The sequence below is a fragment of the Coturnix japonica genome, chromosome 1 (genome assembly GCF_054131305.1).
Source record: "Coturnix japonica strain WE chromosome 1, WE-NBRP24, whole genome shotgun sequence".
Lineage (NCBI taxonomy): Eukaryota > Metazoa > Chordata > Aves > Galliformes > Phasianidae > Coturnix > Coturnix japonica.
In genome coordinates, this window is record NC_140663.1 from 89141358 (window position 1) to 89153769 (window position 12412).

Here is a 12412-nt window from a genome sequence, read left to right on the forward strand (position 1 = left end):
ATTATTTCCCTTGAGGATAGAACATTTCAGTGACCCACACAGCCTAAGAAATGGAGGCCTAAAATATTTTATTGATTTACTTATATTTATAGATTCAATTGTATACAAAATTCTTTGTTCACTGACTGCTTCACTGAAAAAGTAGATGTTTCTTCAGAGTTCAATACCCATCTTCAAACTGAAGTGGTTATATTTTTAATTTATTCATTCTTAAAATATTTTTGCTATGTAGATACAGTTGAATTTTTAACAAGGGAGAAGGTTTTAAAACTTTAACAAAGTTAGTTATTTCATCGACAGTCACTAAGGAAATTGTATCTAATCCATCCAAATAATATAATTCAAAAAAGATAAAAATATACGCACTGCTTTTCTGAATATAGATAAAAAAAAATAATAAAAATTAGAATTGTTCAAACTCTGCAGCATTCTATTAGAACATAATCCTATCAAAATTAATAGAGATATGCTACCTTACTCCAAATATAATTTTCTGGTAGAAAAATGATTTTACAGCTCTCATATTCTGAGGCAAGAAAAGGACTACATTTACAAAACTAAGAAATTACTTTCTGACTTACAGAATTTCTGTGGCAGCACACCAGTTGATATTAAAAATAGTACACATTAACTATTGCTGAAGACCACCAAAGAAAAATTATTAGTAAGTTGAAGAGGTAAAAGTGAAAAGGCCATTTTAACAGACTCTGTTTTCATTCCATAACTGTGGAAAAAATATGTTTCAAGTGCATAGCAGTGCAGCAGAAACAAAGTGTGAATTACAGAGTGAAGCAGATAACTCTTATTATCTCATTATTTCTCTTTTAAGTTTCAATTCCCATGATAGTTAGGATTTGTACTGTTTACACACTCCAGCTCTTACTGAACTTTATGTAAATTTTAAGCATGCATGAATGCAGAATCAAGCTCTCAACATATAATGAACTTTGTAATAAAAGTCTCAGTAATTTCTAATTTGTATCAATACAAATCATAAAATTTTGTTGCATATATATGCATACATACCATGCAGAGCTCCAGTTTGTCTGCTTTTCTCTCTACATTAAAAAAAAAAAAAAAAAAAAAAAGCCTCCAAAACTCTAGCAAAGCCAAAGAGCAGACATTTAATTTGTTGTTTTCTCATCTGTCAGAAATGCCGGTTAGGTTTATAGAACTTACTTGAATTTTGAGTGAATTTTTTAAAAATTATGAGATTTTTTGGTTGGTTGGTTGGTTGGTTGGTTGGTTGGAATTTTTTTAAAGGAAACTATGCAAATAATGGCTTTGATATTCTCCATTTTTAAAATTTTAAAACTTTAATATCCAAACCTTGAAATAAAATTCAAGGAACTGACAATAAAATTAAAAGCTTACTGAACATATTAAATTAATGTTCAAATGTGTGTTTATGCCTGGAAGATTCTCTGCATTCTGTTTCAGTGGTGAAACTTCTATTATTTTTTTTCTTCTTTTACTTCAACAGAAAGAAAGAGAATAGTGGTTAAGAAACAGAAGACACATTCCTAATATTGATGGGTCATTTTTCCCTAAAATAAATAATTATTTCATTGAGATGGGAGTAGACTTATATCATATCCCAAGAAACATCAAAAGAGATGTGGCCAACAGAGTCCCCACCTTATGATACTGCATACAGATCTGGAACCCCAGCAGAAGGGCATGGATCTGTTGGAGCAGGTTCAGAGAAGACAACAAAGATGATCAAATGACTGGGGCACTTTTCCTATGAAGAAAGGCTGGGGGTGCTGGGCTTGTTCAGCCTGGAGAAGAGAAAGCTCTGAGGAGATTTTACAGCAGTCTTCAAACACTTAAAGGGGCCTACAGAAGAGCTGGAGACAGACTCTTTATCAGGAAATGAAGTAACAGGACAAGGGATTACAGCTTTGAACTAAAGAGGGTAGGCTGAGATTAGACATTATAAAGAAATTCTTCAGCTTGAGAGTGGTCAGGCACTGGCAAAGGCTGCTCAGAGACGTTTTGCATACCACATCCCTGGAGGTGTTCATGCTGGATGGAGCCTTGGGCAACCTGGTCTAGTGAAAGGTGTTCATGGCAGATGAGTTGCATCTTTAAGGTCCCTTCCATAATGGTTGATTTAGTAAGAATTATTAAACACAGTAGAAAGAATTATATGGGTACCTTAACAGAGAAATAGTCTTGTATTTCTTTAGTTCATCTTTTTCATTAAAGAAAAAAAAAAAACCAAAAAACAACAACAACAAAATACACACACACACACAACTATTTCATTTGCCACTGCATTTATACTTGCCTTGTATCTCCTTATATTAGATGATTATATGTGTACACAGGCCTGATTATCTTGTTTGTTTTTGCCTCTATGCAGCTCACACAAAGAGTGGCACTGTTGATACTCAATGAACCAGTCACTAAATTTGTCCTCCACAATGAGCCTGAGATCAATAACTAATTTTGAAAACAGATTAGTTTACAGCAGGGAAGTAGACACAGTCTGAATCTTGCCGGAGGATATAATCAGCCAGTAAATAGCAATATTAGTGTTATAGGTAATAGGCTGGGAATAGCATAGGAATGGAATATGGCCCAGCTCTCTAAACTAAAGGCCTTTGCACAAAAAGCAATTCAAATCCTCTCTCTGTCTTTACACATTACATCAAAATTAGATTATATATATATATCTATATGTATTTGTGTGTGTTGGAATAAAGTTTAATTTTATCACGTTCCATGGTTGGTGACTGAGGAGTGTTTGTAAATGCATTCTAATAAAGCTTGCAACTGCAGCCTTGGGTGATTATTAAAGAGCTACAGACATTTTTACAGATCTTTGCTGGTTGTGAACTCCAGATGTTTTCAACATGAAAAATGTTATGTTCTAACAGTTAATGTTGTATCACCAGCCATTCAGAAGATGTATCTTCTTATTATAGCTGGAATGTTGCTATGGTGATAATTGTAGAACTGTGACCTAGGAGGAGGAAAACAAATGTATTTGGCACAAAAGAGGGTAGGTAGCACATCAATTAAGTCAATGAATAGCAAGATAAGAGAAAAGGCAATAGTAAGTTTAAAAATTATACACAAATCTTGGTTAACATGTGATTTACTGAATTTTTCTCATTTTATTTTCATATGGTAATGTGTCTTCGGTTATCTCTGAGGACAGATAGCAGCATCCTGTCTGCATGTAGGCAGGTTTCAGTACTGCCCATTAAAGTGCCTCAGCTTTTCCAGAAAGCATGTACATAAAAGAATCCCTATCCAAGACTTACACATTTATATTGCCATTTCAAAGAACTCGTGGATTTATATTAATAAGGTCTTGTGTTTTGTGGTTGGTACTGGAGAGCGAATTTGACTTCAAGATCAGATACAAACAACTATAAGTTTGAACTGTAAAGCCCCAACAATCAGAATAGAAACAGGGTACACACAAGTCTGGCTATGGCTGATTTAGTGAATGGTTTATTCTTGAGATGGCCAAGAATTGAATTTCATGTGAGCAGCAGCAGTAAACTAGCTCAGTTTTAACTTAGGCTGTTGAAGAGCTGATGGGTCTAGCAGAATTTAAGGACTCAAGGCCTCTGCTAGCAGCCTGCTCATCACCTTGAGCTAGTTTTTCTGTATGTCTGTTCATCCATTTTATTTGTTCAGTGGGAATAACAGCACTGACCCTTTTTACAAAGAGCTTTTTCAGATCGATGGATGAAACATGCTGTTATTTTCTAAGCTCGTAAGCAGCTATATATGTGAAAAAAAAGCTACTCCCATTACGAGAGTAATGTCCAAATATCCCACATTATGTCGACTGCTAGAAATGGTTTCCATTTCACAAGAAAGAAAATTTCTGATATGTGCTGAAGACATCACAATTATCATTCATCCCAATCAGCCTGATTAGACTACAAACAAACAACAGGAAATCATCTCTGTATGCACATCAGCCCTGCTTCGAGAGTCTTTTTCAGTGGAAAAGTGAGTGAATCCCTGCCACTTGTCCATAAATGTACATTCTCTATAGTTCTTTCTTTTCTACACACAGGGAAAAGGAAGGAAACTCAGTAGATTACACTTTGTATTAAATTTATGTGTTACAATCATGGGCAATGTGCTTGGAAAAAAATCACACAACAAAGAACAAAATTACAAAAAGAACTGGCACAATGTAAATCTCTTGATATTTTCAGATATAAACTGAACGTCCTTCTGCAAGTCATGTATTAGTCAAAATGCTATCAAGATAAAGGCTTTCAAGTGTGATTTTCAAGCCATATTAGTTGTCCTATAGCTCTGTGCTTCAGTCAGACTGGAATATAGCCAAAAAGCATGACTTGAAATCTGTTAGCTTATGTCTTGAGGGATTTTTTCCAGCTGTATTAAAGAATTAAGACTGAGCTCCCCCAGCTCTCACTGCACTGCCTGCACGCTGATACTGGGCAGGAAAGGAAACAGAGGCATGGTGATGTAAAGGGATTAATCCAAGGTCAGACCGAAAGTTAAATGTAGGACTTAGGAATAGACTCTTGCTGCTTGATTATGCCAAAGTCAGAGAAAACAGTGAAACCCTTTCATTTTAACTTCAAAGAAATGCAACTGTTTTGCACGTGGAAGTGCAACAGCATGCTATTATAGAAGGTTTTACATCAAGGCAAACCACAACTGTGACTCAGACCAAAAAAATCCCACATAAAATTTGTCCTAAACTTTGTTCCTCTACACATATATACTTGATTAAACAGACTTAGATTGAAGATTAACAAATCTAACAAATAAATGGAAAACACCAGCTAAAAAGGTAAAAATACACAAAAAGCAAGCAAGCATAGCCGGAACAAACATCTCCAGAGGTTTAAATTGCCTTACAATTTGAATCAGATTATGGTTTTCCTCTTTATCATTTTTTTTCTACTACTTACTAGCTCAGCCAGTGTTAGTGACAAGCATGAAGAGAAACTGTACATTGGAGACAAAGGTCAAGAAAATGGTATTACTGTGCTGGTGTAAAGAATGCTTGAGTAGATGGCAACTAAAGGTCATTTAATAAATGTGTTTTTCATTTTCTCAGTGAAAAAAAGAAGATAGAAAAATGCACAGAAACTGATATAAACATAAGCAAAGGAGATTAATTAGATTATTTTTTGTTTGTTTGTTTGTTTGTTTCATTTTTTCATGTTAACAAGGAAGAAATTCTTGAGAATATTCTGTTCTGGCCATGTCAGGCTAAAACATTCTTAAGTTTAAAATAATAAATAAAAAATACACTTGTTAAACTTTATATTCAAGCAGTCTCTGCAACAGTAAAGACATACTCACTCAATACACATTGAGATATTGGTACCTTGCTCCTCCAACCCACTCATTCTCTTCTCACTCTGCTATTCTTCCCCTCTTCCCACCAGTACCCAACAATTAACACCTTCACACCTGCATCTGTGTTTTCTGAGAAGGCAGGGGCAAGATAACCCATATGTATATACCAAGCAAGAGACAAAGTCTCAAAATACAGAATTCAACAGATAATTGGTAATTACAAGAGATTAAAGAGAACTGCAACCCGCTAGTAAAGTTCCAGTCAACACATGATTTTCTAGAATATGACAGCATGTAATGGATATTTCATTTCATTGTTTGTTGAGTGAAATGCAACAGGGAAGAAACATACCATAGTTTGGAAATTTTGATTTATGACAACTATTCTTAATATTCCCTTTGACATTGCTGAATTACTTATTCAGGCCATCAAGTATACCTTTTATAGTCTTATCAGTTGTAGCTTGTATAGACTCTCAGAGAGAACAAGTATCTATCAATTAATAAAAAAGGACAGTGCAGTAAAATCTGTACTTTGTAGAGAATAATGGTGAACAGTTAGTATTTGTTAATAACATAACCTTATCTGGTTTGCGGTTGCTAAGGATAGCAGTCAGTTTTGTTGCTTTGAGTGGAAGTGAGTGCTTTGACAGCTAAGAGCTAAGGATAAAATGAATGAGACTAGACAGCTAAAAAAAAGACAATAACGTACTGTTTTTGAAAGACTGCCTTCATTTCCCTGTAGAAATCTTGTTGTTTGCGATATCATGGGAGATGAAAGTGTACCACTGTGGTGCTGTAGCCAGATGTGCTGTGATGTTTATATATTACTTCCTGCTGTCTGCACTGAGGCAGTACTTCCACTGTCGTACAACAAAGTTTGACTACCTTACAATAATTTCTACAGTAATGACATAAGCAGAGGGCCTCTCTATACTAACTTCCTGGTCCCTCAAATCTACTTTCTATTCTGGCAACTCCACCTCTTCCTCTTCCTACCAGCACCTCCACATACATACATACTATGTACCATAAAACGACAGTTCATCCAATAGCTGGGTCACTGATTTGCTTCTTACACTCTTCCAAGTCAGTGGCTGTGACTCAGCAATAGGGTTAAAGGAAAGTTCTCTGGGAGAGACAGGACCAGAACCGCAGGCAAAATTAAACCAGCAACGTCCTTCCTGTAACCTTGAGCTTCTCAGAGTGTGTTTGACTCCAACAGACCTCAAAATGCTTGCACACAGGAGGCAGAAATACTTAAGAATGAGAAGTGAGAACCCACACATCCTCTGGGGACTGGTGTTCCACAGAGTGTGTACACAGCAAGCAGTAAAAATATGCCTCAGTGTATCAAATGCTCAGTGAGACTGGGATAAAAATGATTTATGTTGTGAATATGGTGAAACAGCAGGAAGAAAGGCAGAGAAGCAGAATAAACTAGACAAGAAAGGGAGAACAAAGAAGCACAAAGAACAGGATGAGAGGAACAGGGGAAAAAAGAACAGTCAGGCAGTCGAACTGTCAAAATGCTGAAGAAAATCTGGTCATGCTGGTTAAAAAAAATAAATAAATAAAAGGGAAATGTGATGCTTAGACATGCTGCAATCTCCTTTTATCCTGTATTTAGGAAACACTCAACCAATTAATGTACGCAAGTAGACTGAAATATTTTACCTATTTTACACATGAGAAAGCAGAAACAATGAGCTTATGTAACTCATTCAGGTCACACCGTAAGTCAGCAGTGAACCGGCCTTGGTTCTCTGACCTACCTCTATGCCGCATTTCTTCAGGGGAAGTGAAAGACGTGTTTTCACTCCAACTTTTTCACTTTATGCAGCATTTAGAGCCCCATAAGGAACCATAAATCTTCTCAGTTCCTCATTTAAAGTTGGCATGCAAGTAGATTTAAACAGTTTGCAAATAAAATGACTGCTCTCAGTTTCATGGGTAGGAAAGCCCCATTACATCTCACCTTTTGTTTTAGTCAACATTCAGTGCACTGTGCTTCAGGTCTTTTAGCATTACATAACTGATTTAAGGGGTAAAGCTAAAGTGTTTTCTACTATAATCTTTTAAATAAGACATCTGTAGCACTAAGCTTTGATAATTCCAAGAAAAGACACCAGTGTAGTATCAAATTCTGAACAAACACATGAATTGGCTTCCTCTCAAGATTCATCCATTCATTCCTTGGTTTTAATCAGACAATTAAATGGCTTGTCAGAGGAAGGTAACACAGTTGATCTACATATATGGTATGTGTTGCACACTGTCAAAACTTACTGATGCGTGGTCTTGGCAGGAATGACAGTTATTATTAAAAATCAGCTGGCAGAGGAAACTTGCACCAATTTCAGTCAACTAGTAATGACCTGTAAAATTGGTAAAGAACTGTAGGAGTAAAACAATCTGCCACTACACAAATTAAAATTGTGAGTGACAACCCAATGGAATACAGAGTTGCATATGCTGAAAAGCCTAGTGGAGAAACAAAACCTGTGCTCATTGACAGAGAAGGGATTTCTGTCAATGGTCTGTGGTATATATTTCCATATTACCTGTGAAATGAGGAGAAACTTTGTAACTATGACTTGGAAATAGGCTAAATGCCAGTACAAGGGAATTATTTAAGATGTCACATTACCTGCTTTACTCAGAATGAAATGACCACAACAAAGTAATACTCCAAGACCTGACTTTCTAGTCCCTAGATGTTAGTGACTTATGGAAAATCTGTATCCCATCTAGCAGAAAGAATGACCTTGACCAAGAGGAATAAGACATATCTGATTGTCTAGGCATATGAGTAAAAAGTTTCTGCTTTTTTTGAGAGTTCACAAACACTTGAAAGTGAAAATGTTTTCTGAAGCTATACAACCTAAGTGTCTAGGCTGTTAAGGCTGCTTATTGCTAATTTCAGTGGGGAACACATCATACACTAAAGGATTCTGTGGTTTCCTTAAGCTTTCTGTAACAGCTTTGCCTGCCAATGAAACCAGATCTTATACAGGTTGGCCTTGAGTGAATTATTTAACCATGATTTGTGTGCAGCGTTGACATCAACTAAGAATAACACATAACACTAAAAATGTGAGTGACTCAGGGACTTAGTCAATGAGATAGGTTTGTGTGATGTTTTGGCATGCAGAACACATATACGCTGTTGATAACCACTGCATAGGTGCTAATAATTATGTTACAACTATATAATTGTGTCACAGTAGCAGATGAAAAGTTGATCCATGTGTCTCAAAACTATCAGAATGGCTTTATTACCATACCCTACCTAACATTTTGCAAAGTGATAATGGATCTAAAGAAAAAAATATATCATCAGACAGTATAAGATGTTCCTTTTATGAACAAGATTTTTTAAATGAAAAAGCTACATTCTGTATTGCTGTCAACTTTTCCTTGCTCTTTTTTTTTTTCTTTCTTTTTTTTCCCTGGAGTATAGTTTGTTTGTTTGTTTGTTTGTTTGTTTTAAAGCCTGGAAGCTTGCTATTCACTGAGAGGCAAGGCAGAAAGTAAAAGTGAGAATACAGAACAAAATGATTGACATTTCTGACTGTAAATGTGAGGACTTATTTCAAATAGACAGCAGAGCTTCTTGCTGGAGGTGCTGATAAAGCTTCTGCCACAGATCATGATGAGCAGTGTGCAGTGTCAGCTTGAGATAAGGAGGTTACAAAATTGTGAAAAAGAACCCCCTGAACATGGATCCCATGGCACCAAAGCAGCACTTAACGGGACAGACCTTCCTGACTTCCTTGGGGAATTTCTGACTAAATAGCTGGGAACATCATTAATAACATATTGTCAGAATGTTTAAAAAAAGGAAGGAAGGAAGGAAGGAAGGAAGGAAGGAAGGAAGGAAGGAAGGAAGGAAGGAAGGAAGGAAGGAAGGAAGGAAGGAAGGAAGGAAGGAAGGAAGGAAGGAAGGAAGGAAGGAAGGAAGGAAGGAAGGAAGGAAGGAAGGAAGGAAGGAAGGAAGGAAGGAAGGAAGGAAGGAAGGAAGGAAGGAAGGAAGGAAGGAAGGAAGGAAGGAAGGAAGGAAGGAAGGAAGGAAGGAAGGAAGGAAGGAAGGAAGGAAGGAAGGAAGGAAGGAAGGAAGGAAGGAAGGAAGGAAGGAAGGAAGGAAGGAAGGAAGGAAGGAAGGAAGGAAGGAAGGAAGGAAGGAAGGAAGGAAGGAAGGAAGGAAGGAAGGAAGGAAGGAAGGAAGGAAGGAAGGAAGGAAGGAAGGAAGGAAGGAAGGAAGGAAGGAAGGAAGGAAGGAAGGAAGGAAGGAAGGAAGGAAGGAAAGAAGGAAGGAAGGAAGGAAGGAAGAGAAACAGTAAAAAGAAGCCTAGAGACAGGTTTACTGTTTACAATTTCTACCCCTCTTGGAAGCAGTTTGAATAAAGGATTTACTCTTAAGCATAGATCAGCAGAAGAAAAATTTACCTTTTACTCTGATCTTCTGGTCATTCTACAGTCAGATTAAAAAAATCTCTCAAATTTGTAGTCTGGACAGTGTTGTAGAACCAGCTTTATCTATGGGTAAAACCACTTGCTATTTTCTAACCTTTTTCTGTACCAGTCAATACGTAATTCGAGTATATGTACTTCAGCGTACTTCAGCCACCTTTGTGCTTTGATATAGCCATTGCTATTTTGAAGCTGTTATTAGCAGTGATACTGCAGCAGTGTGACACTGGGTACAGAATGCAGAACTCCCTTTGGGAGCAAGAGCAAGTGCTCCTGTAGGTACCCAGCTACCAGGTGCACTTTTACAAGGAACTCAGTGTGACAAATACTATGAAGACTCAGATCACACATAATCAGTTTTCAGACCAATTTGTGCTCTCTTTTCATACTGTTTGCAGCTCTTATTTTCTCCTGACTCTGTAACATAATGTGCCAGAAGCAAACCACCACCTCCTCTTGTAATCATAAGGCGCTATAATAGAGGGGAAGAAGGCATGACCTCAACTGCAGCTACGCTCTGAAAGGGCATAGCCCCTTAGAAATGAACTCCTGCAGTTTTGTCTCACAACTGCAGCCCTCCTCCTTTGCATCCTACAGAGAATCAGTCTCAAGGGCGTGTATGGGTAAAGAGCATCTACACAAAGCAGAACCTTGTGTATCAAGCAGAGTAGTTAACTACTCACAGCCACAACTACAGGGTACAGTCCTGAACTGTGGAGCAGTTCAGTCCACTCTGTGTCTGGAAGAGAAACTTTTTTTGAGGGTTTAACTTGTACACAGGTCATACCTTCATATACTTTTTCTTAAACTATCTGAATTAGCTGTGTAACAAACTTGGAATCAACATATTGCTTCCTGGATTGAAAGTCTTAGAAGATTGGGGAAAATAATAATTTTCTGCAGAAAGACAAGGTATTTATTTTAAGAGTGTCATGGGCAAGAATCTTAGGAAGTGTCAGAAGCTCTTGAAACTTCCAGGAAATTAAATACTTTATATTGTTAAAGTTGAAATTTTATTGTGAGTTTTTTTGGGGTAATTTACAAATTTAGAGGATTATTTCAGCAACTATGTAAAATAATGAGATTGACTTTACAACAGATCTAAAATGACTTACAAGTTCTCTGTGAAGCTATAACAAAAATGTGAGATCAGCCTTCATTACGGATAAGCCACGGTTTCACTGTAAAAGTTAGAATGATGGAAGCAATCCATTTCTCTGTCTTTTTTTGTTTTGTTTTGTTGGTTTTTTTTTAAAAAAAAAAGAGTTAGCCTTCCTCTGAATATACATTCCTGTACATCTAAATTACAATGTTTCTCATCTTACAGCCTCTAATTTAAGAATAGTTTCTCCCTGTTAATGTATCCTGCCATAGGCAGAATTTGTCCAACGTTTGCCTGAAAGGTTCTAGAATCAGAATAGACGTGATTTCTGTTATTTTGTTTCTGAATTTGAACTCAGTTTCAGACTGAGCAATTTTTGTTTTTTTGAATAATTATGTGATTCCTTCTGATGGAATTAATAGCTAATATAAAAAAGCATATTATATATATGCTTATAAATATAATATATTTCAGCAGCTAGATCTTTGGAGGAATTTCAAGACTTAATGTCCATTGCAGTCAAACAGCAGCTAGCTGCCTAAATAACCTACTCAGTTGGTTTTGGAACATGGAAAGTTTAGAAACATGTATCCAAGATATCTGCTTCTTATCAATTTAGCCTCAAAATGCTAAATGCTTGTTTGTAGTTTAAGGTTATACATCCAATGTCTGCTAACATAGAGCAGGTGCAAAATAAATAAATAAATAAAATCACAAATAAACCCCGTTATAGCCAAGAAAGTTCCACAGTGAAAATTCAGAGTATTTTGCTGACCTGCATAAATGTTGATAAAGAGAAGAAAAAGTCAGATTTACTTACTTCTTTCAGTTGAACAGAATTGTGGTTTTCATCAGTACTAAGTGTTAAATTAAAGAGACTTAGTAGTAGGGAGAAAGTTTGAGGCTTTGCATTAATTCTAGCACTGACATTTCATGGACTGGAGTTCTCTTTTAGAGTCAGTCTCTCTCACCATGCATTCCCAAGCCAGCTCACTCAGAGCATACTGACCTAAGGATAAATAAACTCAGATTGCTTATGTAAAATGTTATTTTTTCAGTGTTAAGGACTATGTACCTAAATATCAAGTAAGCCAAAAGCATGTGGATCTGAAGTCAAGTTCATATTACATCTCTGTACATACCACTGGTGCATCTTGAGGGCAGTTAATTAAATTTGAGTGTCACAGGGCATAGGCAATAGACGGGTATTTAATTGTTGTTTCTGACCCTAAACATCTCCTTACAACAGCTCTACAAGGTAGGCTCCACAAGGTAGTTCTAACAACTGGAATGACCTACTGATTTCTTATTCAGCCAATGGTATTTCTCAGATTTTCACAAGCTTCTTAAACACTAGACCTTAATAATGACACCAACATTTAACCATCAGTACTAACACCATGGCTCCTTCTTTGCACAAGTCTATGCATATTATTTGCTCTGGATGTCAGTAAGACTGTAAGCTTTAGTTGGGAAAGGAATACATGTTCCTTCAAATTTCTCAAGCAACATAGGAAACCATGT

The 12412-nt window shown here is 36.5% G+C and overlaps 1 protein-coding gene across 23 annotated transcripts in view; it reads right to left on the reverse strand.

Annotated features, from left to right (window-relative positions):
* Positions 1-12412, reverse strand: part of ROBO2 (roundabout guidance receptor 2) — an 862058-nt gene that overhangs the window by 476172 nt on the left and 373474 nt on the right. The window lies entirely within an intron of this gene.